Genomic DNA, 14,996 nt, shown 5'->3' on the forward strand with positions numbered 1-14,996 from the left:
ATGAACAGCTTTCCCCAGTACCCTAAAAGGGAGATTTCCAGCAAATTCCACCAGTGTGGCACTGCGACAATTTCTCTGTATTTATTCTGTATCTCTTCCGTGAATCTGAGCCATGCCTCACCCAGCGTGGTCTGGATTGCAGCCCTTCTGTTGGGAGCCTCTTCCTTGGGCATCTGTCTACCTCAGCTCCTGAGCTAGTGGCTGCTTCGTATACCTGGTATTTCTTTGGAATTCTTACTAGACCGTTCATAATCTTTATATTAAGTCACTGTTTAAATTCTTGTGTTATTTCTTCTGATTGGACCCTGACAGATATAGGCGCTCTTCCTATTTTGGGTTTCCCCCAAATAAGCATATTTGGATTCTGGGCAACAAAGAGGACAGATGGGCAGATACACAGGCCTTTGCCGTTCCCTGGGTCAGCAAGTCACTTAATGGAAAGGAGAGGGGTCCAGGAGCCATAGCCCTCAATTAGTCTTATATTATGTGTATAATAATGGGTTGTAACTCATCACTGTTGTACTTCAACCATAACCTAACTTGATAACAGAAAAAAATGATCGGACCAATTCAACAAATATTTGTCAACAACATGTCAGGTCCAAGATCCTGCAGGCCAGTTCTGTCATTTGTTCATTCCATGACCTCGAGCTGGTCACCTTGTCCCCCTGAGCTTGACCTTCTCCACCCATGAAATGAGGCTATTACCACATCTAGCAGTTATCTGTTATTGCTTTAAAGTCACCTCAAAGTCTAGTGGCTTAAAATAACAAATATTTATTATCTCACTGGTTTCTGTAGGTCAGGAATCTGGGAGGGGCTTACTGGGTGGTTTCAGCTCAGTGTCTCTCAAGAAGTTGCAGTCAGATTGTCAGGTGTACCTGTGGTCATCTGAAGGCTTCTGTGGGGCTAGCGGATGCCCATCTCTCATGGCTTCTCCAGGAAGGTCAGCTCCCGTGTTGTGAGAAGGCCCATGGAAAGGCCCGTGGGGTTGCAGTCACATGTCGGGTGAGGCTAAAGTCAACCTCAAGGCTCGCCTGGGCTCCACGTTCATGATGGCCCATTCACAGGCCAGCCAGGGGCCCCGGTTTAAGCTGGGGGCCCCGGGGGCTATTGATGACCCCTCCAGCACAGCAGTCTCAAAGTGGTTAATAACAGAATCTAACACAGTCCATGTCTCCCTCCCCTGACATTTCCTTTGCTTTCCTCTCAGCACACTGGCAACTCTCTTAGCCTCCTTTATGGTTCTTGTTCACCTCCCAAATTCTGAACGTTGAAGCTCCTCGGTTCTGCACTTCTCCATTTATATTTCTTCAGCTGGCGCACATTCCCTAGTCTCCTGGCTTTAAATTAGTATTACTATGCTGCTAACTCCCAACTCTTTACCTCTAGCCAGACCCCTCTTTCCTAACTCCAGAATGGAGCTGCTGGTCTTTCCTCAAAATCTCTTCCTACTGCAGTTGGTGGCATGTCTGTCATTCTGCTGCTCAGGCTGGAAACCTTGGAGCTTTCCGTGGATTTTTCTTCCCCGTAGCCAATAGCCATTAAAAATTGCCCACTGGCTGGGGCGCCTGGGTGGCACAGCGGTTAAGCGCCTGCCTTCGGCTCAGGGCGTGATCCCGGCGTTATGGGATCGAGCCCCACATCAGGCTCTTCCGCTATGAGCCTGCTTCTTCCTCTCCCACTCCCCCTGCTTGTGTTCCCTCTCTCGCTGGCTGTCTCTATCTCTGTCATATAAATAAATAAAATCTTTAAAAAAAAAAATTGCCCACTGGGTTTAGAGACTGGAATCCCTGGTGACCTTGGGGAGAGCCCTTTGATGACATGATTGGGGGCACACCAAATGTGACGCTACCTAAAACCGTTAGACCATCTATCCAGTAGGCACTGAGGGTGCCACAGCTGTTGGTGAGGTTGTGTTGCTGGGATTGGGCAGGTGGGCAGGGTCCTGCCTCACCAGCAGCCAGCCTCCCACACCCCACAAGGGAGCCCTGGAGGCCTCTGAGCAGTTAAAATCAATAGCAGAAGATGGAAGAACGTAGCTCCAGGACTCCCCACCTCAGAGCTTACTGATTTCTGTTTTATATACATTGGTATAAGTGGAGGCTGGTTTCTAGGATCAAAGCCTCTAAAACAAGAAATTACCATGGCGTGGCGGGACTCCTGCCGGTGGGCAGGTGGCTGCCTGACCCAGTAGAGGGAAACAGGAAAATTATTTAAAAACAGATCGGGGGGGGGGGGGCGCCTGGGTGGCTCAGTCGATTAAGTGTCCAGCTCTTGATTCCGGCTCAGGTCATGAGACCAAGCCCCGTGTCAGGCTCCGCGCTGGGAGTGGAGCCTGCTTAAGATTCTCTCTCTCCCCTTCCCTCTGCCACCCACCCCTGCTCACATGCATGCACACTCACTCTCTCTCTCGAAACAAAAACAAAACCAGAGTTCAAAGGGTTCTGCAGAGTACAGTGACATTTAGTGTAGGACGGGCAACCTGGTACATTGCACCAGTTGGTAATGAGGTCAAATGCAGAGAAGCCACAAACACCTAGGGAAGATCTGGCCAGTCTCCTGACTTTGTCACAGCCTCACTGTGTGACCTCCAGCAACTCACTGGACTTGTCCTCAGTCTTTTAGTGTGCAAATTGGAAATACTAACCTCTGCCCTGCCTTTTAATTAGAAAGAAATGTGAAAAAAATAGATTGTATAAATACAGTTAAAATGCAGCATAAGGGGCGCCTGGGTGGCACAGCGGTTAAGCGTCTGCCTTCGGCTCAGGGCGTGATCCCGGCGTTATGGGATCGAGCCCCACATCAGGCTCCCCTGCTATGAGCCTGCTTCTTCCTCTCCTACTCCCCCTGCTTGTGTTCTCTCTCTCGCTGGCTGTCTCTATCTCTGTCGAATAAATAAATAAAATCTTTAAAAAAAAAAAATAAAAAAATAAAATGCAGCATAAATACAGAGGTTATTATAAGATACTGGACAAAATATAGTCTGAGAAAATGGAAATAGCCTCATGTTTACTGATCCCTTTTTTAAGATTTATTTATTTTAGAGAGAGAGACAGAGAGAGAGCACACAAGCAGAGAGAGGGACAGAGGGAGAGGGAGAGAGAGAAAAATCTCAAGCAGACTCCCCAGTGAGCGGGGAACTGGATGTGGGGCCCAATCCTAGGACCCTGAGGTCATGACCAGAGCTGAAACCAAGAGTCCACTGCTTAACCGACTGAGCCACCCAGGCGCCCCTGCTGATCACCTCTGTGTGCCAGGTGCTGGGTGTACTTATGTGTTTTCATCCCCCCCTGAAAAAAACCCTTAGTGTAGTTATTATTGGGTGCAGTGCAGTTTTAGTGATGATGAAACACGAAATACAGAGAAATTAAGTAGCATTCCACTGTTAGGAAATGGCAACACTAGGTCTTCTCAAAAGACCCAAGGTAGCCTCCATCTTCAGGCCCAGCTGGATCCAGCAACAAATGATAAAATTAATAGAACTTTATATTCTTAATATTAGTTTGCTAGTGCTGTCTAACAAAACACCAGAGAGTCAGTGACTTAAATGACAGAAATTTATTTTCTCACCGTTCTAGAGGCTGGAAGTCCAAGATCAAGGTGTTGGCTGGTATATACTCATCTGAGGCCTCTCTCCTTGACCTGCAGGCGGCTGCCCTCTGGCTGCCTCTATACATGACCATTCCTGGCATCTCTTCCTCTTCCTGTAAAGACACTACTCATGTTAGATGAGGGCCTCATCCTAGTGGCTTCATTTTAACTTAATCACCTCTTTAAAGACTTCATCTATAAGTCAAGCAGAGAAAGACAACTATCATATGATTTCTCTCATCTATGGAACATAAGAACTAGGATGATCGGTAGGGGAAGAAAGGGATAAAGAAAGGGGGGGTAATCAGAAGGGGGAATGAAACATGAGAGACTATGGACTATGAGAAACAAACTGAGGGCTTCAGAGGGGAGGGGGGGTGGGGGAATGGGATAGGCCGGTGATGGGTAGTAAGGAGGGCACGTATTGCATGGTGCACTGGGTGTTATACGCAACTAATGAATCATCGAGCCTTACATCGGAAACCGGGGATGTACTGTATGGTGACTAACATAATATAATAAAAAATCATTAAAAAAAAAAAAGAAAGAAAGAAAACTGACTGACTTATAATTCCACAGCTGTGTAGGGACAGCTAGGGCTAGAGTGCAGGTCTCTTGATAATGCAGTTTGCTGTCTGGGAACACCACAGGTGAGATATCCTGAAAACCTCTCCCTTTCCATATGATTGTCCACTCAGGAAACTCAAGAGTATCTTTAAAGTTGCTGGAATAAAATAAGAAAATCGTTTGCATAACTGTAAACCAACAATGTGCAGTTATAAAACACTTACTGTATGGTGACTAACATAATATAATAAAAAAACATTAAAAAAAAAAAAGACTTCATCTCCAAATACAGTGACATTCTCAGGTACTGAGGATTGAGACTTCAACATATTAAAGGCGGGGGGGGGGGGGGCAATTCAGCCCGTAAACAGTGCCCAACCAACAGAAAGGATTCTAGATATTTTATTCCCTTAAACCATGAATTCTTTTTTTTTTTTTAAGATTTTATTTATTTATTTAACAGAGAGAGAGACAGCACAAGCAGGGGGAGCAGAAGAGGGAGAGGGCAAGAGAGAGGGGGAAGCAGAGAGCCTGATGTGGGGCTTGATCCTAGGACCCTGGGGTCATGACCTGAGCCGAAGGCAACCGCTTAACCGACTAAGCCACCCAGGCGCCCCTTAAACCATGAATTCTTTACAGATTTATGTCATAGTTCTCCTTGTTCTTTTGAACAATACAGTAACTTCCTTTTCAAATGTATATCTAGTTCTCTCTTCAATTTCATTTTACCTTCTTTATTCTGATTCTTTGTTTTCAAAACATGCTTTTGAATTACCTTTCTAATTGTGTATTATCAGCCTTTTCAAGATTTATAGTTTTGAAACCAAAAGAGTTTTGAAACTCTCCCCTGTGGATGCCCAAGTGATTTCTGGAATGGTGGGGAGGGATTTTGAGGGCACCCATTTAGAATAAAACCTGTACAGGGGCGCCTGGCTGCCTCAGTGAGGAGCATGTGACTCTTGATCTCGAGGTTGTGCGTTTGAGCCCCACATTGGGGCTTAAAAATAAAATCTTAAAAGATAATAGTAATAATTAAAAAATAAAACCTGTACAGCTGGGGTGCTCTGCTGGCTCAGTCAGTAGAGCACACAGCTCCTGACCTCAGAGTTGTAACTTTGAGCCTCACACGTGGCACGGAGTTTATTTAAAAAATAAAAAAATTGGGGCGCCTGGGTGGCGCAGTCGTTAAGCGTCTGCCTTCGGCTCAGGGCGTGATCCCGGCATTACGGGATCGAGCCCCACATCAGGCTCCTCCGCTAGGAGCCTGCTTCTTCCTCTCCCACTCCCCCTGCTTGTGTTCCCTCTCTCACTGGCTGTCTCTATCTCTGTTGGATAAATAAATAAAATCTTAAAAAAATAAAATTAAAATTAAATTAAAATAAAAAAATTAGAAATTTAAACAAAAAACCTGTACAGTTGATGTGTTAAGTTAAAAAGTCTGAACAATACCGGGGTGCCTGGCTGGCTCAGTCCGTACAGCGTGGGACTCTTGATCTTGGTCGTGAGTTCGAGTCCCCACACTGGGTGTAGAGTTTACTTAAAAAAAAAAAAAAAGTCTGACCGATTCCAAGTAGAGGCAAGGATGTGGAGCAACAGGAACTGTCACGCACTGCTGGTGGGACTGTGAAATGATGCGATGGAGAACGAGTTTGCAGTTTCTTATAAACATTTACTCACCACATGACTTAGCAGTTGTACTTCTAGGTATTCACGCAAGAGAATGAAAACGTATCCATACAAAGACTTGTAGAAGAATGATCAGAGCAGTTTTATTTAGAATAGCCCCAAACTGGAAACACCCTAAATCTCCATCACAGAGGAATGGATAAACAGATTGTTGTATGGGGAGCCTCGGTGGCTCAGTCCATTAAGTGTCTGCCTTCAGCTCGGGTCATGATCCCAGGGTCCTGGGATCAAGCCCCCATTGGGCTCCCTGCTTGCCGGGAGCCTGCTTCTCCCTCTCCTCCCTGCTCATGCTCTCTCTCACTCTCTCTCTCTCTCTCTCTCTCTCTCTCGCTCTCAAATAAATAAAATCTTAAAAAACAAACAAAAAACCCCACCAATTGTTGTGTATCCCTGCAATGGAATATTACTCAGCAACAAAATGGAAAGAAATACTGACACACTTAATGACATGGATAAATCTCAAAAATACCTTGAGAGGGGCGCCTGGGTGGCGCAGTCGTTAAGCGTCTGCCTTCGGCTCTGGGCGTGATCCCGGCGTTACGGGATCAAGCCCCGCATCAGGCTCCTCTGCTATGAGCCTGCTTCTTCCTCTCCCACTCCCCCTGCTGTGTTCCCTCTCTCACTGGCTGTCTCTGTCTGTCAAATAAATACATAAAATCTTAAAAAAGAAAATACCGTGAGAAAAAGAAGGCAGTTCCAAAAGACGTGCATAGGTTTGTATGACCCATTTAAATGATATTCTAGAAAGCCACAACTAATCTAAAGTAACAAAAGGCAGATCTAAGGTTCTCTGACTGGGTGATAGTGGATGGACTGACTGCAAAGGGACACAGAAAAACTTGTGGGGCAATAGAAATGTTCTCCATCTTCATGATGGTTATGGTTGTGTTTGTCAAAACTCCTCGAACCGTACCTTTAGAGTGGGTCCGTTTTAGAGTACGTAAATTATATCTCAGTAAAGTCGTTTTTTAAAAAGTGGGATGGGAAATTCTCCAGCTGCTGTTAGTCGTTCCCCTTCATGTAAATCCCTGCATACAGATCTTAAGAAAAAATTTTAGAGCCACGTTTCAAAGTTTTCAAGTCCATGGCCTTACCACAACAATTTAACATAGACTCTGAGAACAAGGGGAGCCTGGAAAATCCATGCCAGTAAGGAAGGCAATTTTGAAAGACAAAAAGTCAAGTTGAAATAACAGGCCACACTAAGGGGGGCTCCCATTGCTCAAAGTGAGACTGTCTGAACAACAAAAGGAGACTATTGGCCAAGATCAACTGACATATAATATGAAAAGTTATGACTCCATCTTGATATACAAAAAGGGAAAAAGTTAACATATTCCGAAAGAAGGTGATTAGAGTGGAATATATTCTTCTTGAATCCTTTTTTTTTTTTCCTTGAGAGAGAGAGAGAAAGCATGAGCAGGGGGAGGGGCAGAGGGAGAGGGAGAAGCAGACTCCCCACTAAGCAAGGAGCCTGACAGGCTCCATCCCAGGACCCCGGGATCACGACCTGAGCTGAAGGCAGACACCTAACCGACTGAGCCACCCAGGTGCCCTCAAATAAATAAATAAAATCTTAAAAAAAAAAAAAAAAAGAAAAAGAAATAGCTAGAGACTAAGTATGTAATGCTTAGATAACAGATACTTTATGGATTATGGATTAAGTGAAATAATTATAAGTCAAAAGGATATCTTTTTCATAGGTTTGTAGATATCTATTACTAAAAAACAAAATGCTTAATTCTGTTATGTCACCCTCTTTTTACCACATACCTTTTAAAATTATTTTATTATACATCCAAATTGAGTTATTTTAATTTTTATCTCAAGCCTTCTTTTAATTCATGTATATATTCTTCTGATACTACTTGTTCCATCTGCTAGTAAATGATAAAGTTATTCATTTATGTTACATGGGAACATTTTCCCAGTGTGTTTGGTAGCAGGTGGGCAGTATCTGGGGGGGGTCCTATAACCCAGGTGCACGGTGCCTATTCTCACATACCCCCAAGGCCAGATGGCCACTTCTCCATAGAGGCTTTAGAGTGATGAGTGACTAAAGTGACCTTTACTTACAAATTTGAACAGACAAAAGAACTGTTTAAGAAAAAAATGGGGGCTCCTGGATGGCTCAGATGGTTAAGTGTCTGCCTTTAGCTCAGGTCATGATCCCAGGGGCCTGGGATGGAGCCCCGCCTTGGGCTTCCCGCTCAGCGAGGAGCCTGCTTCTTCCTCTGCCTGCCGCTCCCCTGCTTGTGCGCTCTCTCTCTTTCAAAGAAATAAACAAAATCTTAAGAAAAAAAAAAGAAAGAAAAAATGTATCTTGGAAAATAGAAAGAGGAATAAGGAATAAATGCTATTACTTCACCTTGAAACCAACTTAACAAACTTCAGAAAGTGAAAAAAAAAAAAAAGAATGTGACTACAACGAAGCAGGAAAGTAGGACCCATGACAAAGAGAAAAACCAATCAGAAGTGACCCAGACATGATAACAGATGGCAGAATTAGTAGACAAGGGCATTCAGCAGTTATCGTCGCTGTGTTCCATATGCTTACAAGTCACATCAACGATTGAACATGTTAACTAGAGACATGTGAGGAAAAATAAGACCCAAACCAAACTTCGAGAGTTGAAAACTTCCATGCCCGAGATGAAACCTATATTAGATTAAATGCATATGAGGCCTTGCAAAAGAAAGATTCATATACTTGAAGGCATAGCTATAAAAACTATTCTGAATAAAACTTAAGAAACAAAAAGATAGAAAAAACCCATGAGCAGACCATCAGTGAGCTGTAAGCTGTGGGACAACTTCAAGCAGCCAAATATACAACCTAAAAGGGGGAGGAGACGGAAAAATGTTTGAAGAAATAGTGGCCAAATTTTTCCAAATGTGACGAAAACCATAAATCCTCAGATCAAAGCAGCTCAGTGAACTCTAAGCACAAGAAACATTAAGAAAGGGGACATAAATCGACAAGCTTAAAAGTGGTGATGACGAGAAAAATCTTAGCAGCCAAAGAAAAAAGACATATTTCATAAGAAGGAATAAAGATCAGGATGACAGCAGATTTCTCAATGAAGCAATCCAAGACAAAAGACAATGACGAGGGGCGCCTGGGTGGCTCAGTCAGTTAAGCATCTGCCTTCAGTTCAGGTCATGATCCTGGAGTCCCCGGATCCAGCCCCACATTGGGCTCCCTGCTCAGCAGGGAGCCTGCTTCTCCCTCTTGCTCCTCACCCCACTCTCATCCCCTCTCTCGCTCTCTCAAAGAAATAAATAAATAAAATCTAAAAAAAAAAAAGACAACGAAGAAACATCTGTACAGTACTGGTAGAAAAAAAAAACGGTCACCCTAGAATTTTACGTACAGCAAAAATATATTTCAAAAACAAAGGCAGAATACCTTTTCAGACAAATACTGAATGAATTTGTCACCAGCAGACCTACACTACACTAAATGTGAAAGGAAGTCCTTCAGGTAGAAAGGGAATGACACAAATTGGAAATGTGGATAGACAACGAGGAATAAAGAACACCAGAAATACAACCGCATGGATACATACAAAAGGCTTTTAAAAAATTATTATTTAAATCTCTTTACAGGGGCGCCTGAGCGGCTCAGTCGTTGGGCGTCTGCCTTCGGCTCAGGGCGTGATCCTGGCGTCCTGGGATCGAGCCCCACATCAGGCTCCTCCGCTATGAGCCTGTTTCTTCCTCTCCCACTCCCCCTGCTTGTGTTCCCTCTCTCGCTGGCTGTCTCTATCTCTGTCGAATAAATAAATAAAATCTTTAAAAAAAAAAAGATTATTGCCAGGGATAAAGGGGGTCATTCATAATGAGAAAGGGGTCAATACAGGGGCGCCTGGGTGGCTCAGTCAGTTAAGCATCTGCCTTCAGTTCAGGTCATGATCCCAGCGTTCTGGGATCAAGCCCCGTGTCGGGCTCCCTGCTCAGCGGGAAGCCTGCTTCTGCTTCTTCCTCTCCCACTCCCCCTGGTTGTGTTGCCTCTCTCTCTCTGTCAAATAAATAAATAAATGATTAAAAATCGTAATAAATAAATAAAATCTTTTTTTTTTTTTAATGAGGCAAATAGAACAGAGCAAGCTGTGGAAAAGGCCCCCGTTAGGCACACACTGGGTCTGTTCACCGCAAGCCCTCCAGTGACACAGCATGGGAAATGAGTCAGCCATACTGTCCTCATCTCGCCCTTCCCTTACCCTTCAGCCCCTGCTCATCACCTGTTTCCTGAACTCACACTGAACTTCAGCATGCAGACTTCCGGACACCTGTCTCTCTCCCTGTTTTGTAATCCCTTGGCTGTCACATCCCCCTTTGCATTTCTTTTGGCCAGATCTGTCTTGCTTTGACCTTGACACTGCCCTTTCCCTTCCGGTTTCATGGTGGTCCCATGAATTTAGTATTTGGAAACAACTTGGAAATAGCTTCCTGGAACCTCTTGTGAAACCCTGTGGTCCCTAGCCGCTCTGGCGTTCCCACAGCATGAGTACAGTCGCAGTGAGCTGTCAATTTTTTTAAAATAAGATTTTAGGGGTGCCTGGGTGGTCAGTCGGTTGAGTGCCTTCAGTTCAGGTCATGATCCCAGGGTCCTGGGGTCCTGGGATCGAGCCCCGCATTGGACTCCCTGCTCAGCGGGGAGCCTGCTTCTCCCTCTGCCTGCTCTCTCTCTGATAAATAAATAAAATCTTAAAAAATAAAAAAGTAAATTAACAAAAATAAAATAAGATTTTATTTATTCGCACGAGAGAGCACCAGTGGGGGTGGGGGTGTGTGTGGAGAGGCAGAGGGAGAAGGAGAAGCAGACTCCCCCCTGAGCAAGGAGCCCTAAACTGGGCCCGATCCCAGCTGGGATCATGACTAGAGCCGAAGGCAGCCGCTTAACCAACTGAGCCACCCAGGCACCCCTGAACAGTCAATTTTTAAACACTTGTTAAACCAGTTTAACAAGCATTTCCTGTTTCTTCTGTACAGTATAAACCACTTTATCTAAGTGGTGTGAGAAGGCCTGTCTGGGAAGGAAGGCATGCGGGGGCAGCAGAGCCTCAAGGCAGAGAGCCGTGCAGAACACCGGGTCCAGCTGTGCCGGAGCAGAGACCGCCTCTGGGTTCTTTACGGACCTGATACAGGAAAGACCTATTTTTACTCAGGTTCTTTTGAGGTGGGGCGGGAGTCGCAGGTGAAACTGAAGGAGGTCGGCGAGCCCGACACATTGGCCTAGCGCACCAAGGCTGACATACCTTAGCTGGGCGACTTTGGGCAAGTAACAAAGGGCTCTGGGTAAGATTCTTGAGGGGGAATAAAAGACCAGCCATAGACCCGACCTGACTGAGGGGCAGGAAATCTGGATTCTAGACCTGCTGCTTTTACTTTCTCTGAGGGGTCGGAGCCAGGCCCTGCTCTCTCGGTTCCCCCTGCCAAGCACTCTGCTGCCAGCCTGGCTGGGGAGAGGCTGAGGGGGTGAAGGTCCTGCCTCACCCTGGGGAGCAGGTGTCATCCTCCCCTCACTGCGTGCCTGCACCAGAGCCAGCAGCTCCCTAGGCAGTGTGTGCTCCTCAGAGGGCCCCCCGGGGACTCCCAGATCCAGGACTCATGACGCTGGATGAACACATCCGTTCGCCAGCTGATGAGATGAGACAGACCGAGGGCACAGGGCTTCCCCTGAGTTCTAGCGGCTGCCTGCAGGGTTCCGGGGCACCATCTCTGGGCAGTCCCCGGTGTGGTCGGGGTTTGTGGCCCGAGTACTTCCCATTCCTGCACCAAGCACGTTCTCAGCACCAGCATTCTGGAAAGGCCCTTTCTGGGTACAGACTTCCCCTGTTTGCAACGAAGAGATGCTCTTCCACAGCCCCCCCTCTGCGGGGAACAGAAGGTTCGGAGTTCACGGTCCTGTTTGTTGGGGCTGGAACTTGAGCCACAGGTCTGGCTGTGTCCCCCCCCACCCCCCAGCTGGCTCGCCACAGGCTCAAGCCAGGACACCGGCCTTGCGGCCCGGCCTGGCTCAGCCCCACACTCCCCTCCTCGGGCCTTCAGTCTCACGCTGGTCAGGGCTCTGCGCGCAGAAACGGCAACCCACCTCCGGACCAGTCCTCTGCCCCGCACGCCCTGCCCACCTCATCCGCCACCTCCTTCCGTGCCGAATTAAAGCCCCACCGGGGGGCTCGGGACCGTGTCCCTGACGCAAGCTCCCCCAGCGCCGGCGGCCCACGCTGCGGCGCGGCTATTTGTGGATGTGTTCGACTCCCCCGAGGGAGGCGTCTTAGCCCAAACCCCAAAAGCAAGTTACAGAAATATGCTTAGAAAGGTAGACAAGCCGCCTGGAAAAACACAGTGCTGCTGTCTTGGAGGTGTGCGCGCGCGTGTGTTGGCCCTTTTTGCTCTACGGATTTCATTGTTTATAGAATGTATAAAATATTACAGGGCTCTAAATATTACCACCTTCCGTTTTAATTGTTTATAACGAAATCTGTGATAACTTTCTACGTCAAGTCTCACACGTTTCTGAAATTTATTCCTGGGTATTTTACAGTTTGTGTTGCCACGTGAGCAATTAAAGAGAGTAAGGTAGGTCTCGTACCAAAATAGATCTCCAGTCCTATCTTTGAATGAGAAAAAAGCAAGCTGCAAAACAACAGCTTCAGTATAATACCTTTTATGGAAGAAAAAATCCCCAAACTACTAAAATGATAATACATCTCTATATGTGTATATACTACATATACACGTGTATTAAATAAAATATGTGCATATATACACGTATATTAGTCTACATATGTGTGTGGTATGTGTACACACATGCACATTATTTAACATATGTATGTGTGTATATATATATACATATATAAATTAGAGTATATTCTGCACACTGATCTATACACATATACGGCAGGAAAACAGTAGTCAGCTAACTTTCGGTCAGGCCTAGGACGGGAGATGATGGTCCAAAGGACTTTAACAGTACTGTTTAAATTTTACAAGAAAGTATCCCTATACTTAATACTTCTAAATAGGTAACAACAACAATAAATCACAGGGGGGAGCCAGGAAGCCTGAGGTAGGAAAGGCGGTGTTTCAGGTGACACATTTTCCCTGCAACAAAGTTAAATTGGCTCTGACCGCTGAGTCCCACTGGACATCTTCATGGGACAGTCTCCAAAAGCGTCACAGTATATAATTCCCAAAGCTAAAGGCATGACCCTTCTTAATATAGAGTGTGTGTCATAGATTACTTAATGCCTTAAGGAGGGTAGCAGTAAGGAGGAAAAGCGAGTTCAAAGAGAACTGGAGAGACGTAAGTATTTAGAGGCATTAAAAAAAGGGTCGCAGTGGGGCTGCTAAGCTACATAGCCAACCGGTCAATGACCTGCAGGGTCATAAAACCACTACCTTCAGAGCCAGCTCGTCTACCTGACAGAAATTATTTATATCTTATCAATCTACTCGTCATCGAATTGGGACTGGCAGTCATCCTTTTACCCTATTTCCAATTTTTGAATAATGATCTCTTCACAGAGAAGTGTGTTACGTAACCCCTTCTCTGCATTTTCTCTGCTGATCCCAACCTTTCCCAGTTCCCAGTCTGAGCTGGGTGGAAAATGGACTGACCATACTTGGTGGCAGCCCTCTGAGCTCTGAGGACACAATGCTGGGGCCTGGTGCCAGCAGCGCCCTTGTCTTGAGGCCTGAGCTGGGCCGCAGGAAGCAGGAACGAGTGGGCTCTCTTCCTCAGGTCAGGGAGCCCTGGGGCAGGACCCTGACACCCGTAACTTCGTAACTTCGTGTCTGCGGGGAGGGTGCAGGGCTGAACTGAGATCTAGGGACAAAGGAGTTCACCACAATGCGGGAGGGGGGTGACTGAGGTGAGCCGGGAGCACCAGGAGGAGCTGGACCAGGGGAGAGGCAGCCAAGTCCTGAAGGGCCTGATATAACCACAGAGAAGCCTGAGTTTGTTCAGGAAGGCCAAGGATGGGACAGGACCAAAGACTGGTTTTCAAGACTTCCTAAAGGCAGATGATGTGGGGCTCAGGGGAGGAGGTAGGGGATACCCCAAAGAAAGAACCAGGATTGTCCCAGTCCCGGGGAGGCGGCCTTGTGGGTGCTGCGGGTGAGCAGAAGGGGAAGCGGAGAAGACAGCCTCAGCAGGAGTGAGGCCCTTGTGAGGGAGGAGGGGAGGAAGCAGGGACATAGGCAATGCCTCACTGTCTTCTTCCCCGGGACCCTGGAATGAGACCTGACCACAAGGTCTTTTCCAGCACCCTTGCAGCCCTGCACCCCTGCCCAGATCCTGCTTCTAAGCCGTTTTTGGATCTGGGGCCACAATAGCGGCCCAGGCGCTACTCAAGGACCAAGCTGAGCCGAATCAGCCGGAAAAGCTGTTCTCCAAGGCAGAGGCCCACAGACCCTGCGTTCCCTCCCATGGGGCTCCTCTCTCCCAGCCCTCCCAAAGCCACCGGGGCCTCCGGACCACCCATCCCAGGTGACACACGTGGATGAGGGGCCCTCACTGCTGAGACAGCCCCCCCCCCCCCAACCTCAGCCTGTCCGGGCCCAGTCCAGGGGCTCCCGGAAGCCCCAGCGTTGGTTTACTAGGACAGTCAGGTGAGGCGCCGCGTGACTCCCAAAGACTGAGTCACACCGACTGAGTCACACCGGAAGAAGATCTGGTGGGGCGTCGGGGCGGGGTCAACCTGTGGACAGTCTCTCTGGGCCCAGCGGCCCCAGGTGGGGGGGGGGGCGGTGGTGGTGGTGGTGAAGGGGGGGTGAAAGGGAGGGCTCCCAGGCCGGCTTCTCCCCTTCCCAGGGTCTCTGCCCCGGCCTCACAGACTGGGACACACAGGGAGTTTCAGGAAGGGAAGGGGAGTCTAGGGCAGAAAGCGGGTCTAGAAGGAGCAACCTGGGGTCATCAGACCGCGCCTCTCAGCTAGGCTTCTGGACCGACGGGGGCTGGGTCGTCAGGAGTGACAGGGGGAGAAGCGTGTCGCAGGTTTGGAGGATGGGGCAGCATCCTGGGAGGAGCACTGGAGGAAAGACCCAAGATTCTGTGCCTAAGAGGTGGAGCCAGGGGAACGTGGGCTTTCGGAAAAGTGCTCCGGACTTTCTGTCCTCCCACCCACTGCAAAACAGCCTTC

The sequence above is a fragment of the Ursus arctos genome, unplaced genomic scaffold (genome assembly GCF_023065955.2).
Source record: "Ursus arctos isolate Adak ecotype North America unplaced genomic scaffold, UrsArc2.0 scaffold_23, whole genome shotgun sequence".
NCBI lineage: Eukaryota > Metazoa > Chordata > Mammalia > Carnivora > Ursidae > Ursus > Ursus arctos.